The following is a 14,420-nucleotide window of genomic DNA, read 5'->3' as shown; positions in this document are numbered from 1 at the left end:
CTAATGATTTGCATTTTCATTTTCATGTACCTGATGTGCACATTCGCTGTCAATATTAAAATGATAATGCAAAGCCATTTGACATTTAATTTTCAAAGTCATGCGCTGCTTTGTAGCTGACAAAATTCAAAAGTTCATTCTAATGTGAAAATTACTATGCAATCCCAAAATAGCATATTCATTTGCCACTTTTGCCTGCGTTATTTGAGTCAATATTCAAATTGTAATGCAATAATGTGATACGCAATTGCATTTACATGTTCTAGTAAACACATCCGCTTTGTAGCTGACAAAATTCAAATTTTCATTCTAATGTGAAAATGACTATGCAATCCCAAAATAGCATATTCATTTGCCACTTTTGCCTGCGTTATTTGAGTCAATATTCAAATTGTAATGCAATAATGTGATTAGCAATTGCATTTATATGTTCTAGGAAACACATACGCTCATTAGAATTGCATTTGAATTTGAATATTGTCTGAAAGAATGCATGCAAAAGTGGAACATGCAAATGCAATCTCAAATTGCATTAACATTTGAATTTAGTCCCTATATGCTTCCATAAGCAAGCCGTGTTGCCAGATTGGGCTACTTTTGGTCACACTGGACGGGTGGATTCGACAGCTTTTAGACTGGTTGGGCTGGAAATTGTCAATTCCATCTGGCAACCCTGGTAGCAAAATATCTGCATACGTATCTGGTAGCCTACTGGTACTTTTAAATCGCATCGTATTATTATTAATAATAATAATTACAATTTACAATACAAATACAACAATTGGGGGTCCCTCAAAGAAAATGTGGGCGCACTGCGCGCGCACAACATCAACCTCCAAGGCTTGATTCTGACCCAGGAAAAACCCTGGTATGTACTGTATAACATGATAGCCATCTATGAGCAATGCACTGTATATAAGATGATGACCAAGGGTCTTTCTGCTGCTGACCAAGGGGTTGAGTTCACTTGATGAGGCCCAATTTTGTTTTAGACTCTGTAGGCTACTGTATTTGTTTATTAAGACTTAAGATATATTATCTAAATTTCTCTTGTTTTATCAAATGTTCCAATTATTTTCATTTCTTGTGCTGGTTTAAAATTGCAGGAAACTAGCACAAATAATTATGTGGGAGAGAGGGGCCGCCGCTAAAACGTGCACAGTTTTGGGTCGCTCCACCAGGCTAGGTTTCAAAACCAAATTCCTAAATATTATTGACAGTATAGCCCCCATGGGAACCACCAGGGTTAAAGCCCGATCGGAACCATGGATGAATTCGGACATTCTAAATGCTATGAAAGTCAGAGACCTAAAATGCTCTGAAGTTCAAAAATGCAAATCAAAATTAGTGAAACACTTAAACGAAGATCACAAAACCCACTTTGAGAAAATTAAAAAACAATGCAACAAACTATGCAATCAGGTAATTACCATGACCAAATCTGCTAAGAAAGAATACCTCGATAACAAAATCGAAGAAAACTTAAACAAACCACGTGACCTGTGGAAGCTACTTAATAGCCAACTAGGTTGCAGTCAAAAACTCAAAACCAGGTCTACAAACATCAGCATAAAATCTGGAGATTCTCTCCTTACAGACAAGCTGGATGTGGCTAAGTGCTTAAACACTTTCTTTACAACCATAGCCACTAAATTAGTTAACAATCTACCACCCCACTCAGGGCGTTATGGTGTAGAGCACATCCGTGCGTTCTACAATAAACTGGGTGTACGCAAAGATGATTTTAAACTCTCCATGGTGTCAAACGATGAGGTGTTTAAAAAGCTGGGCGCTCTACACTCAGTTTTACGGATACTCGAGTTTTAGCGGCCAAGTACTCAACTCCTCCTCTCCCGTCTCGTACGTCCAGGCTCGTCGGCGGTAATCGAGTGCACCACTAACAGGCTTGTGTACTGAGAAGGTAATCGAGTGCACCACTAACAGGCTTGTGTACTGAGAAGGTAATCGAGTGCACCACTAACAGGCTTGTGTACTGAGAAGGTAATCGAGTGCACCACTACCAGGCTTGTGTACTGAGAAGGTAATCGAGTGCACCACTACCAGGCTTGTGTACTGAGAAGGTAATCGAGTGCACCACTAACAGGCTTGTGTCCTGAGAAGGTAATCGAGTGCACCACTAACAGGCTTGTGTACTGAGAAGGTAATCGAGTGCACCACTACCAGGCTTGTGTACTGAGAAGGTAATCGAGTGCACCACTAACAGGCTTGTGTACTGAGAAGGTAATCGAGTGCACCACTAACAGGCTTGTGTACTGAGAAGGTAATCGAGTGCACCACTACCAGGCTTGTGTACTGAGAAGGTAATCGAGTGCACCACTAACAGGCTTGTGTCCTGAGAAGGTAATCGAGTGCACCACTACCAGGCTTGTGTACTGAGAAGGTAATCGAGTGCACCACTACCAGGCTTGTGTACTGAGAAGATGCGCAGCACATCTCGCTGCAGGACAGAAGAGCGCAGCGTCCTGGACCAATTCCCCGAGTTGTCCTCCAAAGCCCACACTCACTAGCCCACACAACTGTAATGTGTACTCCCCGTGCCTACATATCCTTATGATTCTCACCATTTTCGATTGTAAAGACACATCTTGTCCATCTCTCCTTGTGCACTTGAAGCTTTTTTGAGGTTTTCAATAAAGTTAACATATAAACAAAACATCCGTCACTACTGTGTTCATTTTCCGTAATAGAAAAACATTGTAACTAAATTGAGGATGCACTTTTACGCAGCAAACCAGTCTGTGGCGTGGTCAGAGACGGTGTTCATCACAGATAGCTGTTACCTTATCCCCCATGGGTTCTTATGGCTTAAGTTTTCATATTAATTTGAACTCTTTCAAATCAAACTAAATTCCCATTCTAAGATTGTGAGGGCTACTTTAAGATTTTGTCAAAGCCTGTAACATTTGTTTGGACTGTGGATTGTCCAGGGTTAGGCAATACTTGACCACATTCCAAAGTTATAGTCCTGTGAATCACTAATACATATTTAGTATATGTAAATACCACAGGTGGCCTCCCTTGCTTTGGGACAATGGACGTGATCAAATAGGTGATCATGATTGGAATTCTTTTCATTAGACCTAATAAACTTCAGAAAAGATTGCTTTGGGAAAAGTAACCAAATTTAATGATCCCATGAAAACAATTGGAATGTGAGTATGTTCCTTGTTTTGATCATCATTAATCACATAATCTTAAGTTAATTCCTAATTCAGATATGAAGACATTTTATACAATATATCAGCCATTTCTTTACAGATACATGTTCATTATCTGTTTTGTTTGCTGCTAGGTCTATGATAAATGTGCACAGGCTGGTGGCAAGTGCAAGTTGTAGCCTACTTTATTAGTTTAGACATGAATAGTGTTTACACTTCTGTCCTTGTTTAATTTGTCAAATTCCATGATTATGTTATCATTGCTATAGGCTTCTGTGGTAGAAAGAGTTTTTAGTAAATTCACCAAACAGCATAAGTCCAGTTTAAATGATAGAAATAAGCTATACTGGAGGGCATGTTCCTCCACTCAAGACGTTTAACACCCCGACGTTTAACACCTTCTCCCGTATGAAAAGGTCATTGTTAACCTGGAATGCACACCATGTGTTGTCCCTTTGTTCTAGATGGACATACTGTATATCCAGAGGTCTGGGACTCCATCATTCCAGGTCCACAGCTCCACTGAGTCAGGTTCGGATTACTACTGCCCTGTGTGTTACTTGGTATTAGAACTCTACAACGACCGAGGTTCAACATGTCTGAGAACATGGGAACTTACCTGCTGCCCCTCCAGGCTCCAACCAACAGCGCCCCGCGGAAGAAGTATACCCGTTACATGAAGTGTACTATAGGCCTACATACCTGGGATTGATCGCATGTGTCATTCGGGATTCTCCAGACAAGATGCTCACATTTAGTCAGGTGTGTAAAAAAGAGCTTTCAGCCGCTCTGCCCCTCGCCTCTGGAACTCCCTCCCCCCCGACATTAGGAACATTGACACCATAAACCCATTCAAAACACACATCAAAACACACCTCTTCAGGCAGGCTTATCTCTGAAACTCAAACCACTTTCACCCCTGCGAGTCACACGCACTGACAGTGGCATAACGACGGGCCCCAATGCACGGGCAATAGTTAAGCACGCACACACGTGCTATATGTTTCCAACAATGTGTTGGAATTTACAGTAATTTCCACTCAGCTCACAGTGTCCACAATGTCCAAAAATAAGATGTTGACCATTATTACAGACAGATTATGAATGAATGGTCTTTTATTGTCATTGCTACAGTACAGGTACCAAACAACGAAATTTAGGAGGATGCACGGCGGCACTAGCAATAGCCTATCCATAAGAGAATAATAATGACAATACCACAAGCATAATATTAACTATTACACTGCACGGCGGCAATTACCCCAAAAAAAGGTATAATAATGCATGCATGACTTACCTTTGAAGTGAACACCCCAAAGACTTCCTTTCAGAATGTCCTCATCTGGATGTGTGAGTGGCTGGATGGGGGTGAGTGGCTGGATGGGGGTGGGGGAGGGGGTGGGGGTGGGGCACAGGTGTCAAAAGTTTTCACATTACTCAAGTAGAAGTATAGATACTATGGTTTAAAAACACTTCTGTAGAAGTTGAAGTATCAACTCAAGCTTTTTACTCAAGTAAAAGTATAAAAGTGCACTTTATATTGCACTATCCAATACACTGTTGTCTGTCGTGTGTTGTCCTGTTTTTTGACACGTGAAAAAAGTATAAACGCACTCACTGTAATGTCGAAGCAAATTCCTATATGTGTATGCATAATGGCAATAAACGTTATCTGAATCTGAATCTGAATCTGAATCTGAAAAGTACTGGTTTCAAAACTACTTAAAGTATAAAAGTAAAAGTAATGTAAGGGGGAAAAAATGCCATTAAGGACAAAAGCTTAGGCCACGCCACAGGGGCCTATAGTGCACTGCCCCACCTCCCCCCCAAAAACATTTTTCTAAAGGCCATAATGACTATTATGTTATTATTAAAATGTTAATGTTGAACAATTTGGGATGCACTTGTTTCAGACGCATTTATGCCCATTGAAAATGAACACATTTTAGTACAATGCAAATACATTAAAGAACCATATATGTGTACTACTGAGCATTAACATGTGAACACGGAAGATATGATGACTAGTTGCCTAAGTATTGTAATGGTGCAAAAAGTCAAACGTCAAAAGTCAAAAGTCAATAGCCTTTATTGGAACTGTGAGGGCAAAACCATACAAACCATAACAAAGTAGTGATTCAATATTTCCTGAAAAAACACACACATACACACAATCTACATCAGCATCAGAGTTACCAATAAGCTTTGTTCAGCCGCAAAAGCAGCAGGTTCTCAAAGTTCTTTGAGCCAATGCATACTCTTTTGGTGCTTTTCCATCAGCGGCCCGGGTTAGTGCAGTTCGGATCGGTTCGGATCGGTTCGGGTCACTTTTGATCTGTTCTGGTTTTCCATTATACACAAACCGACCCGGACTAGTAGGAGGAGTAGACGATAGTAGGCGGAGTTACGCGTCACACGCAGCCTGGCAAAAAGCTTCCGGGTGTACACAGCAACAACAGTGATTTTTTTGGAGAGAAAGAGAAAGAGAGAGAGGAAGCTATGTACACATAATAAAGTCATGTTTTTTGAACCCTTAAAACCACTGCCTTCACTTGTCTGCTTTATGAACTGTAGTATCATCATCGGGAAACGCCGACAAGACGCGAATCTACCGGCATTTGACTCATGAGTGAACGGCGAAAATGGCTGGACAGCACAGCAGCAGCGGCCGGGTGAACTCCCGGTTCATCGAGTTTACGGTTAAAAGCATAACTTCTCGGGGTGTCAGCGCGCTGGTTAAGGGCTCAAAATGACCGTAGACAGATGGTGAAGTTAGCAAAGGAGTATTGTGTTTGTACCACCTCCACAGCCGGTGTTATTCACAGACAAACACGGTGCCGTTTGCGGGTTAATAACTTCGGTTTACCGGGGGTTAGGATAACAATTCAAACGTGTCCGGAAAGAGGAAAAACCGGGGAATCCAAAAGTTTTTGAATGGAGTCGATCCTCCACTCCTATCACCATGGACACAGCGCGGAGCGAATTCCCTGTTAAAACCGGCATTTGACTCATGAGTGAACGGCGAAAATGGCTGGACAGCACAGCAGCAGCGGCCGGGTGAACTCCCGGTTCATCGAGTTTACGGTTAAAAGCATAACTTCTCGGGGTGTCAGCGCGGTGGTTAAGGGCTCAAAATTACCGTAGACAGATGGTGAAGTTAGCAAAGGAGTATTGTGTTTGTACCACCTCCTCATTATGGAATGGGACATGGGATGACGATTTCCATTGACCAATCAACGGTGTGCAGCGTCACACGTCACACGCAGCCTGGCAAAAAGACCCGGATATGAAATTGTAGACCCTGGGGTCGATGTGGAGCTAAAGAAGCGAGCCGACCTGGGACCGAACCGACCTGGGACGACTAATGGAAAAGGGGAAAAGAAGCAGACCGAAGCGGGCTGACCCGGGTCAGCACCGGGTCAGCACCGTAGTGGAAAAGCCCCATTTTTGGCCTGAAGATCAGCCCTGCGACACTAAACAGTCTTTCACAGGCTGCTGATGTTACGGCTGGGCCTTTACACACGCCCTCCCCCGCCCCCACAGCTCGAGCACCCGCCCCCACAGCTCGAGCACAGCGTGCTCTCCGCCGCAGCTGAGGCTTGTCCCCCTAATTAGATCTTCAGCCAAACCTGCACACCTGTCTCCACTCCCAATCAACCCTCTGTCTACATCTACTCTGGACTTCCCTTCACTCATCGTCAGTTCTTCCCTAAGAATGACCTGGCAAGTATCCTATGTTACTAGTCGTGAAACTTTGCTCTCGTACCTATTTTTGTGACTTCTCTATTTTCTATGTACTGGCCTACCGTGGAGACTTACCTTGTTTTTCCGTTCCTCCACAGCCCACGCCAACCACTACCGCCAGCCCGCCAGGTTGAAACCCCCGGACTAGTTAATAAATATGAGTGTATTATGCAAGGTAATAGCATACACACCTGTTACGGCTGGGCCTTCACACACGCCCTCCCCCGCCCCCACAGCTCGGACCATAAGAACCTGACCTACATCAAGTCGGCCAGGCGGTTGAACTCCCGTCAGGCACGCTGGGCCCTGTTCCTCGGGCGGTTCAACTTCCTCCTCACGTTCCGTCCGGGCTCCCTGAACGCCAAGGCGGACTCCCTTTCTCGACTCCATGCCGCAGAGGAGGAACCCACCCCTCCTGACACCATCGTTCCATCCTCCCGGGTCGTTGGGGTGGTCACCCTGGAGATCGAGGCGGTGGTCAGAGCTGCACAGCGCACCCAGCCAGATCCCCGACCGGGGACCCCCGGCCGTCTCTTCGTCCCGGACGCCGTCAGGACCAAGGTGATGCAGTGGGGCCACGCCAGCCGCTTCGCCTGCCACCCTGGGGCCCTACGCACACTGTCCTTCCTGCGCCGGCGGTTCTGGTGGTCCACCATGGCCGCGAACGTCAGGGAGTTCGTCTCGGCCTGCCCTACCTGAGCTCGCAGCAAGGCATCCCACCGGCCGCCTTCAGGACTGCTGCAGCCTCTACCCGTGCCCGGTCGACCGTGGTCCCACCTCGCCATGGACTTCGTGACTGGCCTTCCCCCGTCTCTAGGCAACACGGTCATCCTTAACATTGTGGACCGCTTCTCCAAGTCTGTGCGGTTGGTAGCTCTGGCAAAGCTACCGACCTCGGCGGAGACGGCGGAGCTACTCACCACCCACGTCTTCGGCCTTTACGGGCTTCCCCAGGATGTGGTTTCCGACCGTGGCCCCCAGTTCACGTCCAAGGTGTGGGAGGCCTTCTGTTCGGGGATTGGGGCCACGACCAGCCTCTCCTCCGGCTACCATCCCCAGACCAATGGGCAGGCGGAGAGAGCCAACCAGAGCCTGGAGTCGGCACTCCGCTGCATGTCCTCCCTCCATCCATCCTCCTGGAGCAAGGACCTACCCTGGGTGGAGTACTCTCTAAACGCCATGGTAAGTGAAGCCACCGGCCGGTCCCCCTTCGAGTGCTCCTTGGGGAACCAGCCACCCCTGCTTTCTACCCAGGAGAGCGAAGCGTCGGTACCATCGGTCCAGGCACACCTCCTTCGCTGTCGTCGGGTCTGGACCTCCGTACGCTCGGCCTTGCTTCGGGCCACCGCCCGAACCACCTGAAGTGCCAACCGTCGTCGCACTCTAGCTCCTGTGTACCAGGTGGGCCAGAGGGTCTGGCTCTCCACGGCGGATCTCCCCCTCAATGTCCCCTCCCGGAAGTTGGCGTCGAGATACATCGGCCCCTACGCCATCGACCGGGTCATTAACCCCGCTGCCATCTGGCTGGTCCTCCCTCACTCCCTCCGTCGGATCCACCCGGTGTTCCACGTCTCCCGGGTAAAGCCCCATGTCGCCAGCGACCTGATGCCGCCAGCCCCTGCACCGCCCCCTCCTCAGTTGGTGGATGGCCACCCCCAGTGGGCGGTAAGGAAACTCCTTAGGGTTCGTCGCTGTGGCCGGGGTTTCCAGTACCTGGTGGACTGGGAAGGATATGGCCCAGAGGAACGGAGCTGGATTCCCCGGTCCCAGATCATGTCCCCAGTCCTCCTCAGGGACTTCTATCGGGCCCACCCGGATGCTCCGGGCCGGTCGCCAGGAGGCTCCCCCTCGGAGGGGGGTCCTGTTACGGCTGGGCCTTCACACACGCCCTCCCCCGCCCCCACAGCTCGAGCACCCGCCCCCACAGCTCGAGCACAGCGTGCTCTCCGCCGCAGCTGAGGCTTGTCCCCACTAATTAGGTCTTCAGCCAAACCTGCACACCTGTCTCCACTCCCAATCAACCCTCTGTCTACATTAGTGGTCACCAACCCGTCGATCGCGATCGACTGGTAGATCTTTGAGACTTTCCCTGTAGATCTTTGATTGATAAATAAAACATTTAAAAAAAATGTTTTTAAATAAATACACAAAGATACCTCTCTCTCTCTCTCTCTAGCAAACTGTAGTGTCGCAAATGCTGCATGAAAGTGACCAATCAGATAAGAGAATAGTACTGCTACGTGACTCGCAAAAAAAACATTTGTCAAAATGGTTTTCCAGGATTCTACAACAAAGGAGGATTTCTTCACTCTTTTGCACTTAAAGGAGAAAACGAGGGGTGTGGATATTTACAATGAGTTCAAAAAATATGTCGGTGAAAATGACATACCCATTCATAAACTAGTGGCGATTACTACTGACGGGGCCCCAGCAATGCGCGGTGCGCGCAATGGATTTATTGGACTGTGTCGTAATGACCCTGATTTTCCCTCCTTCGTCAATTATCACTGTGTGATCCATCAGCAGGCCTTGGCTGGTAAGGTGTTGGACTTTTCCCATGTAATGACACTGGTGGTGAAACTAGTCAACTCGATTCGAGTGAAAGCGCTTCAGCACCGCTTATTAAAAGCGTTATTGGACGAGCTCGACGCTGCTTACGGAGACCTGCTTCTCCATGCTGATGTGCGGTGGTTGAGTCGCGGCAAAGTGCTGCAGCGATTTGTCGACTTGCTGCCCGAGATCAAGACGTTCCTGTCGACAAGGCAAGTGGTAGTAAATATTTTCATAGGCAAAGGACTTAAATTGGTGTGGAAAGTCAGATCTTTACCTTTTCTTTTTACTGTTTCCCCCTGCTTTTATATTCATTCTATGCATGTATATGTTTTTATATATGTTTTTATTCACTTTATGTTCTTATTCCTGTTGTAAAGCACTTTGAGCTGCATTTCTTGTATGAAAGGTGCTATATAAATAAAGCTTTACTTACTTAGGCCTACTTACTTACAAGGAACGAGGAGCACAAGGAACTGGCAGACGATGCGTGGCTACTGGACCTGGGGTTCCTGACAGACATAACCGCAAAACTGAACGCACTCAACTACGAGCTGCAGGGAAAAGACCGACACCTTCCCCACATGATAAGCGCAGTAAATGGGTTCAAGGCCAAGCTCGGTGTTTGGACCACACACACCTAAAGAATGGGAGGCTGACACACTTTCCCAACCTGGAGAAAATGGCACAGGCCTTGGAAGACAATGATGCTTTTCACCCTGAGCAGTACTGTGCTCCCCTGGACAAACTGGCAACAGAGTTCAATCGGCGTTTTGGTGAGTTAGATGTCATGGGAGATATTGCTGCATTTGTCTCAAACCCATTTGTGCCCATTGATATAGAGCAGGTAGCAGCCAAATTCCAGCAAGTATTTACTTTGCCAAGTGGAGTTGACATGGAGATGGTTGATTTACAAAATGACATAGAGCTGAAAGCCAGGTCAAGGGACAGTGACTTTTGGGGACTTGTCAGCAGAGAGAAGTTTCCTCTTCTCACTGCATGTGCACTAAGAGTGAGTGCCTACTTTGGATTCACATATCTCTGTGAAATGTCATTTTCACAGATGAAAATAATCAAATCAAAGTACAGGAGCCGCCTTACTGACAGACACCTCACAGACTGTCTCAGACTGGCAGTCAGTAGCTATGAGCCAAACTACAAAGCACTTGTAGACAGTATCCAGTCACAACCATCACACTGACTTGAGTGAGTAACATGACTGTTTCGATGTGAAAAGTAATGCTGCATAAGATGACTGCACTTAGCACTGACTGAGACACAAGTACACATTACAGTTCTACTTTATAAAATAATATACTTGTAAATATGTTTGTCAATGTTAATAATATGAGAAAGTACACATTAGTTTTACTTTTGTTTTGATGTGAAAAGTGATGCTGCATAAGATGACTGCACTTAGCACTGACTGAGAAAGTACACATTACAGTTCTACTTTATAAAATGCTAATTGTAAATATGTTTGTCAATGTTAATAAGTAAGAATAATAATTAAGTCAGTCAAGTGTCAAAATGTCAAGAATGTCAGCTAACGTTACTATGAACAAAATGATTTTATCATACATTCCTCCATTCCATCATTCCATGCCTTTATGTTTTTGTGTTGTAATGAAATGACATAATCAAACTTTGAATTGAATTTCAGTTATGTACAATTCTTAAAGCAAGACAGCTGCCTGATATGCTTGATACAGTCTTTTTTTTGTTGTTGCATCAATTTTAATGTTGGACCAATGCATTGCATCTAATTAAAATACAGGCAAATAAACGTCATTAAGTTTAAAGTACTATCTTGGCTGGCTTTTTCTCTCAACGCTTCAATAGGTAGATCTTGCCTTCACCAAGGCCGAGGTCAGGGATCTTGGGCTTAAAAAGGTTGGTGAGCACTGGTCTACATCTACCCTGGACTTCTACTCACTCATCGTCAGTTCTTCCCTAAGAATGGCCTGGCAAGTATTATTGGTTACCAGTCGTGTACTTAGCCCTCAAGACTATATTTGTGATTATCGTATTAGCCTACTGTAGAGACTTACCCTGTTTCTCTGTTCCTCTACTGCTCACGCCAGCCACTACCCCAGCCCGCCAGGCTGAAACCCCCGGACTCATCTTCCCTGTTTTTCCACCCCCCCTTCACTGTAAATAAATACCCTACGGGGCTTCACCGTATTCTGCCTCCATTGTCGTGTCCTTGAGCCCCCTCGCCCCCGTGTCATAACACACACCAGCATAAATGCTGCAACAAATGGACATTTAATTGAGTCTTGAAAGACATGGATATATTTCACACTAGCATTAGGGACATATTGGCGGGAGCAGCAAAGCATTTGATGAGTGTTGGCAGAAGCAATGGCGGTTGCTGTGGTGGAGGATAGCGCCAAAATGCCATGAAATGGAGAGAATAACATCAAGGGATTTGTGGTGAACGTGAGATTCGTTCACTAGATGCTTGTATTCGAAATCTACAGCGCATTGCAGATGTGTTGACTCCAGACACACTTGAGGAAGCTGCTCCCGCGTTTTCTGACGACAACAGACATATCTGAAACGTCTGACACTTGAATGGCAAAATACATTTGAATCTTACTAGTCAAAATATAATTACAGATATCTCAAATGTGAGTTTCGATTAGTCAAAATATAATTAAAGATATCTTGAATTTGAGTTTTGACTAGGCAAAATGATGTTGCAGATATCAGTAATGAATATCCATTGTAGCTAATAAATGTTAAAACGGCTTGCCATAATGGGTGCGTTCGTACATTTGCTCTGAGAGCAAACACACTGGGTTCAACGTCATAGAGCAACCAAGTAATTTGATTGGACAAGAGGCATTCCATGAGTGTTGATATCAGATTTCCAGAGCAGGTTTACGAACACACCCTATGACGGCTGGGGAAGGCTCATTAATATTAAGAGCAGCGCTACCTGATTGGCCGGTGAAACGTTTCCGCTCTGACGTTTCCGTGCGCTGCTCCTCTCAAAGCACGTGATTCCTTTGTTCGTTCACCCGTTGCCGTGACAACTCTTGGCTAGTCAGCTAAATTAGCTAGCATTAGGGCTTAACCAGTTATAACCGATCTTCGTCCATTAGATCAATATACTATACATAGGAAATTGGTATTCGGGACAGAGGAACAGTGAGTGGTGATAGACTCATCTCTCTGATTCTCTTTTTACTTTGATAGGAGCTCACAGGATTACAGTCCCAGGGCACATGCTGAGACTAATCAGTACAGTCACCTTATCATAATGGTAAATGCACTGACTTATATAGCGCCTTATTCCAAAGCGCTAGAAACAAGACAAAAGACACAGGTGTTATTGTCCTCCTCTGCAGAGCATCATCAAGCAAGGTGTTTAATTACATTCAGGGAAAAGGCTGCAGTGATCATTATCATCAGTGGTCATTATAAACATCAGTACAGACACTGTATGCTCAACATTACACAATGACCATCATTACGTGTGTGACCGGTATAGCACTAGGACCCAGCACCAGTGGTGACTGGAAGGAGATATAGGGGGGTGGGTACCTCAGACTCATCCTCTGCACCTGTTGTTTGGAAGCCACATGGTCACTGCTTCAAGCATTGTTTCCAGATTATTGCGACCTAGTCGTGGTTGGTGAGGAAGGATTCTCTGCACCCATTTGTTTGGAAGCCACATGGTCACTCAGCCAAACTTTTATTGATGCTTCAGGCATAGAAGCCTCAGAGTATCAAGGAGGTCCACGCTACCTTGTCCTATCCATTGTTTTTTTCCTACCCTTGTGCCATTATGTTTTTAGTCTTGCAGTGGTTTTAGAGCAGTTTGATATTGAACTATCCCTGACCTGTTGGAGTGTAGAGCGGACGTGTTCCCTTATCTACTTTTCCCAGTTTGCTGTGCTTTTATACTAAAGGTTGCTTGTGTGCCGTGATACTTAGAGCCCTCAATTTATGGTTGTCTTTTGAACTCACTGTGTGCCGTGTATTGCCCACTAAGAATTCCTAGCCTACACTATTTGCTGTGTTTGCATGCACCTTTTAAGCAACGGTTCACGTTTGTCTGCCTTTAAGGATAGAGTCCACCCACAGGTCCCCCCCCCCCTTCCCCTTTTTAGTAGCCCTGTTTTTATAGGCCTTCACCATTTGAGAGTGATTATTGTGCCTTGGTTTATTGTTATAATCTTGTAATAAACTAATTGTATTTTGGGTACACCAGCCTCTGGTTCAGTTAATTCCGGACCCGTCCTAGTGGGGAACTTAGCCTTAACGAACTTGAGGGTCCCTCACCCCTACAGTGTGAGGGTGGCGTTGTCAAACAGTTATTACTGTGTTACGACTAGGTATCTAACATTTCTGTATGCCACACGTACAAAAGAAGAGATTTGGTGAGGCTGCATTCTCATTTTATGCACCAAAATTGTGGAATGCACTGCCAGTTTACATTAGGGATGCAACCTCAGCAAATATGTTCAAGTCAAATCTTTTTAATATAAATTACTAAATAATTAAATTATGATTAGCCCATATAATGATTGGAGCACTTTGAGCTGCAACGTTTGCAGGAAAAGCGCTATACAAATAAAAAATTATTATTATTATTATTATTACATAACATTATAATTAATCAAAAAGATTCATTTTTGGCTTGGAATCTGTGCAGGCTCTGAGAATTTAGAATTTTTAGAATTGTGTGAGACAGCACAAGGAAACCAAGAGAGGGTGGTAATATCAAGAAAGGTGGGATGGGCTTGGAGCAGGTAAAGGTGGAATTAAAAAGGAAATCTAAAGAACTCTACCAATTAGAATGAATTATAACATAGCATGTAAAACAGGAAAAATACTAAATATGTAACAGTAAAAAAAATTATCTATATATTCAAAATAATTATATTAATAATAACTACTTAATTATATATTATTATATACTTAACGATATATTAA

The sequence above is a fragment of the Nansenia antarctica genome (assembly GCF_963989245.1).
Source record: "Nansenia antarctica genome assembly, chromosome: 8".
Lineage (NCBI taxonomy): Eukaryota > Metazoa > Chordata > Actinopteri > Argentiniformes > Microstomatidae > Nansenia > Nansenia antarctica.
Note: the sequence above shows the minus strand (reverse complement) of the source record.